We start from the raw sequence: 12570 nt of genomic DNA on the forward strand, positions 1-12570 counted from the left end.
ATTTAAATGCTGATACATTCTGTTTTTGTTAAGCCCAAACAGGTGCACCATTATCAAACCCTACCAATAATTACATGATCCTGCTTAAAAGGCTTATAACACAAGGATGCAAAACAATTTGCACAAATGAGTTTTATCCTCTTCATTCAAATCAGCATGAATCCCCTTGAAAAAATTATGAATTTTAGAAATAATTCTCACAGATCATCCTGTCATTACTTTACACTCCTTCTTGATAAACTGAAATGCAAAAAAATAACTCTGCAGTGATTTGTAACAAAGTATTTCATTGGTCAAAATGCTTTTATTCCATAATTAAATTAAAACTAAATATTTTCAATTTTCAATTTTTAACATTTACATTTGTAACAATTATAAAAGATTTTCATAATATTTTTATACTTATACAATAAAGGCAATTTGATCAAACCGTGCTAACTATAATTATGCTACATTCCACCTTATAACACTGGCACTGCCGCTGGCAACCCTCGGCCCTTGAGATAAAGAAGCCTTGTAGAGTCCCCAATTTGTTATTGTCTCTCTTTGTCCTATAAATATCGGGGATACATTATTCTATGTATAGTTTTCATTGAAATACACATAAACAAAATGAATGTGTCTCTGATAAATTTACATGAAATGAGTAAATTAATGTTTGTTATAATTACGACAATTCTATTATATCACTAACTGTACACAATGCTATTTTTATACAAGAATCGTTTATAATCCAATTAGTTAAATGAAGTGAACGATGTTGGCACGATATATGCCAGACAAAAGTTCAGACATAAGATGTACAGATATGATGGTAAAGTAGAGACAATAGCACTTTGTAGTTGGAAATACATAATTATTTCAATTAATCAGGATATCTGTCTAGCCCAAGAGCTATTTTCTAGCTTTTATCGAACTGACATTTTATAAACAGTGCCTTAATGTGTCACAAATCAACATGGCACCATAAAAACATGGTATCAACAGTGTCAATGTTTATTTGAAATTAAAATACGGAAAATTTCCAATCACTGCATCTTTAGGGAATTTTTTCTTTTTTTTTATATTTCAAATGTGACAATTTTAATTTTTCCCAGTTGTATTAACTGAATGTTAGTTAATGAGATAATGTAAGAGATTCAAGGGTAAACTGATGCCTAATATCTCATCCTTCGGAAAAAAAAATCTTATTTCTACAGAATCTGTATAAAATCTTTCTTTTTTTGCAGTAAATCGCAAAGCAGAAAGAAACAAAATAATGTGAAGGATTTGAGAGGATGTTGAGGAAAATTTTGACTGACAGTAATCTGTCTCTTATCACCCAATCATAATCTGTAAAAGGTTAACTTAAAAGAAATTATAAAGCCATTCATTACATTAAGTTTCTGAAATTAGATTGACAGTGTCTACCATCCATTTTTAAATACATTTTCTCCACATTTGTTTCCCAAATTTCTTGCAAATTTTTTTTTTACTAATGGTTTTCCGTAAGATTTATGTTTGCGTAGGAAATTATGTTTATTTTATTTCAAGTACATTTATCATTAAAAAATCTGCCTACTGTGGTTCTAAAAACTCCCGGTGTGGCGGCCATAAAACATTTTAACATGAAGACAAAAAAATCCCTCTATCTAAAACCACTCAAAATGAAACAAAAAAATGTTGCTGGTGTCAGAGAATTATTCTTGAAAAGAAAAAAAAAGAGTAGTTTTACAAGCCAAAAAAAAAGAAACCTTAATTAGAAAGCTTCAGGATACATTAACATTAAACAGTTTTGCATATTACACAATCAACAAAAAACTTTTAAACATTTTGATAACATTATTATAATATCATGAAATTATTATTTCAAAAGAGAGATAATCCTTAAATATTTAATATTATATTAACAAATGAATTACAATGTTAAGTTTAAATAAAACTCTGAGGTAGCATCTATTAAGGTGAGCAATCTCATCAAAATCTGCTCACCCATTCTGCTCCCATTCTATGCTAACTATCATATTCTATGCTACATAGCGTACCCAGCATACTCTATGCTACCTAGCATTCTTTATGCTACCTAGCATACTCTATGGTACCAGCATTCTTTATGCTACCTAGCATAATCTATGCTACCTAGCATTCTTTATGCTACCTGGCATAATCTATGCTACCTAGCATTCTTTATGCTACCTAGCATATTCTATGCTACCTAACATTGTCTATGCTACCTAGCATACTCTATGCTACCTAGCATACTCTATGCTGCCTAATGTACTCTATACTACATAGCATACTTTATGCTACTCAGCAAACCATATGCTATATTGTGTACTCTATGCTACCTAGCATACTTTATGCTACCTTGTGTACTCTATGCTACCTAGCATTCTCTATGCTACCTAACATACTCTATGCTACTTAGCATACTCTATGCTACATTGTGTACTCTATGCTACCTAGCATTCTCTATGCTATTTAGCATACTCTATGCTACATTGTGTACTCTATGCTACCTAGCATACTCTATGCTATTTAGCATACTATATGCTACATTGTGTACTCTATGCTACCTAGCATTCTCTATGCTATTTAGCATACTATATGCTACATTGTGTACTCTATGCTACCTAAAATACTCTATGCTACCTAACATACTCTATGCTATTTAGCATACTCTATGCTACATTGTGTACTCTATGCTACCTAGCATACTCTATGCTATATTGTGTACTCTATGCTACCTAGCATTCTCTATGCTACCTAACACATCTATGCTATTTAGCATACTCTATGCTACATTGTGTACTCTATGCTACCTAGCATAGTCTCTATGGTACATTGTGTACTCTATGCTACCTAGCATACTCAATGCTACCTTGTGTACTCTATGCTACCTAGCATTCTCTATGCTACCTAACATACTCTATGCTATTTAGCATATTCTATGCTACATTGTGTATTTTATGCTACTTAGCCTACTCTATGCTACCTAGTATACTCTATGCTACCTTGTGTACTCTATGCTACCTAGCAACCTATGCTACCTAACATACTCTATGCTATTTAGCATACTCTATGCTACATTGTGTACTCTATGCTACTTAGCCTACTCTATGCTACCTAGCATACTCTATGCTACATTGTGTACTCTATGCTACCTAGTATACCATATGCTATCTTGTGTTCTCTATGCTACCCAGCATACTCTATACTACCTAGCATACTCTATGCTACCTATTTTAATCTACGCTACCTAGTATACCATATGTTATCTTGTGTTCTCTATGCTACCTAGCATACTCTATGCTACCTATTTTACTCTATGCTACCTAGCAAACTCAATACTACCTAGCATACTTTATGCTACCTAGCATACTGTATGTTACCTAGCATACTTTATGCTACCTAACATACTCTATGCTATCTATCTTTCTCTATGCTACCTAGTGTACTCTATGCTACCTAGTATACTCTATGCTTCCCAGCATACCATATGCTACCTTGAGTACTCCATGCTACCTTGTGTACTCTATGCTTACCTTTGTACTCTATGTACTATGCTATCTATGCTTATGCTACCCGCCCCTACCCATGTTACCCAAAAAAGCATACTTCAGCTTTTCTGGACAAATTTAAAAGGATATAAAATTTTGATTTAAAAGAAACAATGATATTAAAAAAACATTTTTAATATACATTATAAATTCCAAGTTTATTTGGGCAAATAAAATTTTCAAAAAAATTTTATTTTTTTATAAAATTTAAATCTATTTAATTTTTTTAATAAATAATTTTTATAAAATATTACTTTCATATCCACATTATTAAGTCTGTAAAATTCAAATTCCATTCACAAAAATATAACTTAATTTTAAACTAATATCTGATATCATTATAAAATTTTCTGTAAAGTCTGGGTTTTGAAAAGTAAAAAATTTCTGTAAATATTTCAAAGGACCTTTTTAAAAAAAGTTATAAAGCTGCTTTTTGCCAAACAAAAACAAAAGCCCTTTCGTGACCCTTTAATTTTTGCTAGGGTTTACCCTGGCGCCCCCCCGAGTTATTCCCAAATTTTTTTAAAAAATAATTTTAAAACACCCAAAATTTTTATTGTTTCAATCCAAAGAACAAATTTTTAAATTTTTTCTGTTCTCAAAAAATTTAATTTTAGAAGAAAAGGGATTTAGAATTTGGGGTGGTAAAAATGTTGTTACATTAAGTGTATAAAATAGGTGCAAATCATCTCTTAAAGCAGCACACTTCCTGTTTTTTTGGTAGTTTTTATTAAAAAAGAAATTAAAAAAGTATTCTAACTTTAGTAAAAATACCGAAAATTTAAGTATACATATTATGCAGTTTTTACCAGTTTTCTTTTTTTACACTCTTCATAACCATAGAAATTGCCTCTAAAAAACAATTAGTCAAAATATTCTATTAATAACTGGGTAAAAATGTTTTAATTCTTGATAGAACTAGTTAAATTGTCTCATATTTTACATAAAAATAATTTTGCAAAGTCTCACTTACTCTTTGTGAATAGTAGGAATTTTTAAACAAGTAATATGTTGTTTTGTTTTTTTATACTCAAATTTTCATTTGTTGTGGAAAAATTTGTTTTCCTCATTTACAGGCATACAGATTCTCAAAACCTAATTTCCATTATAGAAAAAAATCCTGTTGAAAACTTTTCCTATTTAATATGAGGCTTAATAGTCTTCAAGCCTGACTTATCTCTATAATCAGATCATTTATAATTAAACATTCTTAATAGGAATTCTTGATTAATTATATATAAAACTAAGTAACAGATAAAAGTAAATCGCCAGAAAAGATATAAAACAACATCTTATATTTTTTGCCTTTTCTTCATGTTCTATCAATATATATTTACTTATCTCTCATTTTCCTTCTAAAACTCAAAATTTTGAGCAAATAAAATACAGAATGCAGGCTATTTCAAATTTCTGTCAACTTCTTTTTTTAATCCAACCCACTGATTTTCTAAAATGGACTTACCCAGCTTCCATTTTCGGAACAGTCCATTGTCAATTTTAGGGATATTAATATAAAAATTTGAACTTGGTTAGAGCTTTGAAAGTGCAGCCATTTCTTGCCTCCTGGCACAGATTTTCTTCTCTCAGTTCCAGCAAGTAATGGGTTAACATAAATATAATTGAAATAATTTGTACATAGCATGTTGTTTTTAAAACTCATTATTTTCAAATAAATAAAACAAGATAAAATATCACCCACTTCAACCCCTTTCAATATGAGAACTAATGTCTTTAAAAAAAATAAATGCCATAAAACTTTCATACTGTGAGGAAATAAAAGATACAAATCTAAACTTAGTGCCATCAGCTTAATGCATTTCTTAGGAGACCATTTTCACTTCTGAAATAAAATTCAAAACACACATTCTTAAACACTTCTGCTAACACTTAATTAGAGAGAACAAGCTTTTCTTTGACAAACTTTCTTTATGAGACATTAGGCAGCATTTTTTGTTTTACACAAAATGAAAAATAACCTCACATTACCCCAATGATATAATCCAGCCCACTTCAAGAACACTTCAACCCTCGATTGCACCAAAAACTTCGAAATTCCGAGCAAATTAAATGCAGAATGTCGGCTATTTCCAATTTCTATCAACTTGATTTTTTTTTAAAATCCAATCCATTCATGAAAATACCACAGACACAAAACAGGTATTCGCAAATATTTTTATCCGCAGTCAAAATACATTTTTATTTGTTTGGGTCGTCAGACCAAACAAATAATGGTAGCGAAATTTCAGAGTCTAATGCTGTTAATTGCAAATGCCGAAAGTAGTCCACTTTTGGAAGCGGTGACTTCCCTTTATATGTACACTAACGCCGAAAATTCAGGGGAGATCACTGCGTAAGATGGTCAAAATCAGGCACATTAATTTTCAAGCAAAATAATTCTCGAATGGTCGAAGATTTCTAATATTGTTTTATTGTATTTTCTGATCGAAAATAAGTAAATACAAAGCGGACACTCAATCTCTGACACAGAAGTTTACGACAAACCTAACAAGAAGTAGTTCTCAGAACAAGCTTAAAAACTAGCGATTTAAAAGAAAGAGATATTTTTATTTTGTTACAAGTATCCAACAAATTACAACGCATTCAAAGTTTGAAAATAGCGTTGGGCTTATAGAATTGTCAATAAATGCACAATCACAAAATTACGCAGATGAATAATGATTTTATCAATGAAAATACTATTTTAGCGCTGTCGGATTAACCGAATACTACACAAACCGAGTAGTGGATATATATAGATTCTACATGTCGGACTGTTTGGGCGAGAAGAGATTTTCGCTAAATTATTTACTTCAGGTTTATCCTGAACAAAATACCTCAAAATTAAAGGATTACAAACCCGAAATGCAATGGAAGTTCTAAATTTAGAATGACTTGATGTTATTCAGACATTGTTTGTATAGCTTCTCCGTGGTGCAGGGGTAACGCGCTCGCTTAGTGAGTGAGAGGTCTGGAGTTCAAATCCCAGTCGAGGAAACTTTTTTTAAATTCATTTTAAGTGTCTTTGTAAGGAAGTAGCCATGATATGCAAGGATAAAGTGTAGCTGTCGTAAAAAAATGAACATAAAATGATATTTGGTGCAACTCTAGTTAAGCAGAATTCCTTATGTATCAAAACTCTGGTGCCTTGCAAAATGAATTATAAATACATAAAATTAAATTTATACAGGAAAATACATACAGATATACAGTACGATTAAGATTGCAAAGATCAGAAAATACCACAGAACTTGCAGCCCTTTGATTCTTTTAAAATATACATGCTTATAGTAAGCTCCAGGAGTATTTACATCTGTGTTAAACAAACAGTTAAAGTCGTTACAAGCCCAAATTTAGAATAATATGGTTTTCTTCAGGCCGTTCACATATAATTCACCCGTGGCTGAAGGGTTTTCCGCGCTCGCTTAGGAAGCGAGAGGTCTGGAGTTCAAATCCCAGTAAAGGCAACTCATTTTTTTTTTTTTCAAATTGTTTTAAGTCAAATAAACATTGGATTGAATATCAGTGTTGCAATTAGCTCTTATAGCCAATTTACTACAATTAAAACGCTGGAAAGCATTGGTGGCACTATACATATAATCTCACAACCTGTACCTTTCTTACATTCTGAGACCCAAACAAATTCAGCGCCTTCTGTGCTTTGATTACTTCTGTTTCGGAAATGAAGACAATTCCGGGGGATAATCTGGCAGTCGGATATTTTTTATCATTTATTTATGTAACATTATAAATAAAGTGAGAATAGGTAATTGGAAGTTACAGTTGCAGCCAAATTCAATCAGAATAAAGATAACCTTGTGTAGCTGATTTTATCATTTGATCATAAATCATATTTCTAGTTATTACACCAATTATCAATATGGCTCCAGATCATACATTTTATCTTTAAGTGATTTAATGTAAAAAAAAAGTTTACCTTAAATTTTTTCAATCTTTTTTTTAAATAAAAAAATAAGAAACTTATTAAACAAATTTTTTTTCATTATTTGTACATGTGTTTTATCCTTAGAACATATTTTTCCCCTTATGTTCATTTTTTCCCCATAATCTATCTCTATTATATTATTGATGTATAATAAAATCAAACCTGTGTATTATTTTACAATTCAGTAATTCTTGTTAATGTAACTTATCATTTTAATTACCCATTAACAGATTTTTTAGGTATACATTTTAGAAACTGATTAAATTTTTAACTAATTATAAATTAAGTTAATTCATGTCAATTAAAGCTTAACTAAATTGAAATAACTTTTTTAAACAATGTTTTTTTAATCAGTCATCAATGAGTACTAAAACATTTTTTTTCTATAAACTTCTGTTCTTTATAAGTATGAATTTGTCAATTTTTGAAGAATAAATTCTATCATTACAACTCAATCTTGTTGGGTTTTTTTTTATCCAATAAACAACTTATATTACAAGCCTTTTGCAATAAATGTTATCTTAACTACATTTCTAATATAAATAAATTTTAAAGAGAAAATTATCACATAATATTATCTTAATTATCAGATAAACTTACCAATTCAACAATTATTCCATGTTTTAACTTCTCAAGAATGATTTTCTTTTCAATTTACAATAATAAGTTTCTCTGGCAATATTTTTCTGGATTTTTGATTCCAAACCAAAATAATATCTGCCTTTGTCCCATGAAAATATTTTCAAACTTGAATTATTCCAAAAAGCATTTCACATCTTCATCCAGTAAATCGCAATGCCTGGATTGTTGATAATCATAAAAGCAAAAAAAACCAACAAAATAAAGCTTTCTTTCAAATGCTATAAAATTTGTAATTCTAATTCTAAAAATATCCAGATTTTATATCGAATATTAAAATCAAATTACAAAACAACACGATAATTAAAATATAGAAAAGAGATAGTTTTATTGATAAACTGACTGTATATTTTTTCCCCTCTCTACGTACTGAGCTGACTGACAGTTCATCAGAGAATGACGATAGACTCTCTCTCTATGATAGCAGGGAGATATTTACATGGTTAATATTCCATGAAATCACCTGCAAGCACGGCTCACTCCACCAATATATCTCTTCCCGTTATCTTAGTGGCTCTACAAGACCACCTTTAGTAGGCACAATTAACTTACATTTAATTAGAAAATTAATACTCGGTAAAAGAAGAATCAATTTTACAATAATGTGAATTATGCAATAAGTTACAAATAAGATTTAGATGTGAGATAAATTTAGTTATTAAGGTAATTAATATTTTTCTATAATACTACAGAGTCTTGAAGTGTTGTTTATATCAAGATATGTAAGACAGTTAATTCAGTAAAATCTCTGTCTGAGTATCTGGTATATCTCACAGACAAGTTCACATTTCACAGAGCAAGTGCAAGATATTAAGCTAAAAACAAGTCCTATAATGTATCTATATAGACAAAGTCCCAAAGTCCCATTATTACAGAAGCAAAGTGCTATTATCTACCAGACAGTCCCGGGTTATACTTTAAGACAAGTCTTTATATCTAAAGACAATCCCGTGTCCTATATTTACAGGGACAAGTCCTATATCTACACAACTCACGGGCCTATTACCGAAAGGTCTATTTAATATCCTACAGGACAACTCCCTGCCTATACTACGAAACAAGTCTTGTATTAAAAGACACCCTGGGGGTTCCCCATAAACTAAAAGACAAAAATCTATATTACGAAATCCAAACCTATCTCTAAGACAATCCCATATCTAAGAACAAATCCTGTTTTTCTAATTTTTCTAAAGACAAGGGCTTAAAACTTAAGACAACTTTTCCCCTGTTCCCATATTTAAGACAAGTCTAATATTACGACAACTTCCGTGTCCTGTAATTTTACAAAAGTCCTATTTTTAAAAAACAAGTCCCATAAACTACGACATCTCCCTTGTCCCAATTTTCTTAAAAGACAACTATAACCTAAAGTCAAGTCTTTTTAAAAATTTCAGGGAAAAATTTTGTGTTATATCTACAGACAATTCTTAATTTACGGGCAATTCCCAAAATCACAGACAATCCCCGGGCCTATCCCCTTTAAGGGAAAAGTCCAATATATCCTTTCAGGACAATCCCCAAAATTTGCAGACCCAATCTATACCCACAGACCAAAATCTTTTATTTAAAAGACAACTCCCGGGGCTTTTATTTTACGGACAAGGGTTTTCCAAATTAAAAACCCAATCCTTTTTTTACAGAAAAACTCCCTGGAGTTATTTTCAACAAAAATTTTATTTTAAGCAAAATCCCCTTTCACTTCTAAAAGCTAAATTTAAATTTATGCAAAGCATATCAACGATATATCAATATCAGATGACAAATATGAACGATACACGAATATATCAATAATTACCTCTAATTACTTGTCTGTCCTTTACTTTCATACCTGTTTAAATTATTTTTGTAAACATGTTCTGTTCAGTTTCTTTTGTGTAAAATTTAATGCCCATTGCATAATTTTTTTTCCTGACCATATTTTTGCCATCACTGCTATGAAATGTGTCCATAATGTAACAACAGCATAGTGTTAGACACGCAAACCTGCTTCTGTATATGTTTTATGTAAATTTTCATAATTTATAGACATCAAAATTATCAATTTTTTCAAATGTATATTGATAATTGATTGACAGAAAATATCAACGATACATTAATATGGTCTCTATTGATGACAGCTCTAATATCAACATACATATACTTCAAGTCATTCTACAGACAAGTTTATATCTAAAGAAAAAAGTTTTTATCAAAAGACAAAAATCTTAAAAACAAAAAGAAATGTTATTTTTCTTTAAAAAAATTATATCTACAAAACAATCCCCAAAATTCCCATAAAATTTTACAGAAAATGTCAGGAATACCCACCGACATTCCCCCAGGAAAAAGTTCTATAAAATTTAAAGACAAATCATTATATCAAAATACAAAATATACCATAACACAGATTGTCTTCTTTGGGTTAAAAAAACTATTTTATTTAAAGTTTCGTATTATAATTGGAAAAGACAATCATAAAAATGATTTCAAAAAGACAAGTTTTTAAATCCAATGTTGTTTAAAAAAATTGTTATTATTTAAAACAGAAATTAAAGGGGATTTTGGGGATGAGGTAAAAAATTAACAAGAAACTAATTTATTTGTTTGACTTTTAAACTTTGGGAAATTTTAGGGTTTTGGGAAATGGGTCAGCCCTTTCAATAGAAAAACACAGGGGTTTACCTGAAATTATAAGTTTGGAAAACAGTGTACTTAAAATCATTTTCTTAATAAATAAGTTTAAACAAAAAAAATTTAAAAGGTTTTTTTAAAATTTAAAAAAAGAATTCCCCAAGGTTGCCAAAAATTTATTTTTGTACACAGTTTGTGGTAATTCATTAAAAAGCCATTATGTCAATTGGTTTTTACAGCAAGACATTTACTCATTACCACAAGACATTTACTCATTACCACCTTTAAACAATGTTTGAGAGAGACACAAATGTAATTAAGTTGTTTTAAGTCATTTAACTTTAAAGGATCACATTTCCTCTAGGTAAAGAAGTTAGAAGATGAAATGAGTTTACTGAGGATCATACTGTATAATTATATAGTCCTTAAAAAAACTCGAAGCTTAAGGCTCGAGGTGTAACACTTTAGAGTCATACAAATGACATACTGAAAAGTACTGATGTAATTAGATAGAAAAAGTTGATGTGCATACGCCTGGTGTTGATGTTGGATTTATGATATTAAAATGACATTAACACTGTGTAGGATAAGGCAGGACAAACATGCATTGAAAGATTTATCAGATCAATCTTTAGGTTTTTTGACATGTTAAAAACCCAGAAATTTTGCTCTTTTCCCTGCATGAACACAAGACATAATGCTGCTTATTGTGCAAAACACTGTCAAAATTTTAAGTTGCACACCTGTCACAGACATGTTTAAACTATGGTTTGACTATGGCTTTACTCAAGGTAAATATTAGTATTCAATAAAATTTGAATCTTACCTGAAGCTATATCTTGTAAAGTTACTAAATATCACAGAGGAGTCATCAAACTGGAAAAAAATGAGGATATAATTGAATGTGAGGAAGTTGTAAAATCCTTAATAAAAGTATGAAGCACATCTGCGTGTTTGTATGCCTGATATTTCTTTTTCAGTTACAAAAAGAGAGAGTTGTATTATGTTATAAAACTAAAAAAAATATTACATTTTTATTCCTATTTGAGGAAGTAAACATTGACAGAGGACAGAGAAAAAAGGAATCCTTAAAGAATGCCTAAAATGGCAAAATTGAAAATATTGCAGGCTTGGTGTTGTGTGATCAAACCTGTAAATGCAAGCTACTTTTCATGCTGCCTAGCACTGGCCTAAGCAAAATTCAACATTTAAACATGATAAAGTGAAAAATGAAAAAGCTTCAATGAAGCAAAAGGCTTTACCTGTGTATTAATGTAAAGGTCATAGGGCAGACATAGATTTATCACAGGGAGTGGGTCACACATCCTCACATGCAGGTCTGGGACTGATTCATCTGATAAAAGTTGAAACATGATCATAATGAAAGACTAACAGTTGGTGAGGAGTAGATAAACAAACAACATCATGTACAGTAATGAGGCATGATAACAATGTATCACATCAAGTGTCTGGTGTACATTATCTACATGTATAGATAATCATCTACATTGTATGTTCATTACAGGTAAGAGCTGGGCAACATGTTAACATTGATCAATACAATAGAATACATAGCAAGCATAAAACTTTGGGTCAGAGATTATTTCAAATTATTGAAAATCAAATGAAAGTTTAATTATACTTTGAGTATGAGATTATTAAAACCATTCTATGGGTGCAGTGCTCCTATTTTTCAAATCTGAAAATACATACAAGATACAAGAAAATTTATTTTTCGTCGGATACATATAAACAGAAAACAATTTAGCTCATGAGCTATTTTCCGACAAACAATAGTATATGAACTAAACAAAAGTAAAGCAGCTAAAATTGACAATA

At 30.3% G+C, this 12570-nt stretch overlaps 1 protein-coding gene across 4 annotated transcripts in view; it reads right to left on the reverse strand.

Moving 5' to 3' along the window:
* LOC132715898 (alpha-mannosidase 2-like) overlaps positions 1–11579 on the reverse strand; it is a 68982-nt gene extending 57403 nt beyond the window's left edge. Inside the window, exons 1-2 of one of the 4 annotated variants that reach the window (XM_060699005.1) lie at positions 8465–8519; positions 8083–8281 (exon numbers count right to left, since the gene is read on the reverse strand). The gene's annotated coding sequence lies outside the window, so the exon portion shown is untranslated. Of the gene's footprint in view, positions 1–8082; positions 8537–11557 lie in introns of those variants that run through there. The other 3 variants (XM_060699008.1, XM_060699004.1, XM_060699006.1) reach the window with 3 other exon arrangements.
* Between the last annotated feature and the right edge of the window lie 991 nt (positions 11580–12570).

This window comes from Ruditapes philippinarum, unplaced genomic scaffold, assembly GCF_026571515.1.
Source record: "Ruditapes philippinarum isolate M1 unplaced genomic scaffold, ASM2657151v2 ctg292_1_1_1_1, whole genome shotgun sequence".
Taxonomy (NCBI): domain Eukaryota; kingdom Metazoa; phylum Mollusca; class Bivalvia; order Venerida; family Veneridae; genus Ruditapes; species Ruditapes philippinarum.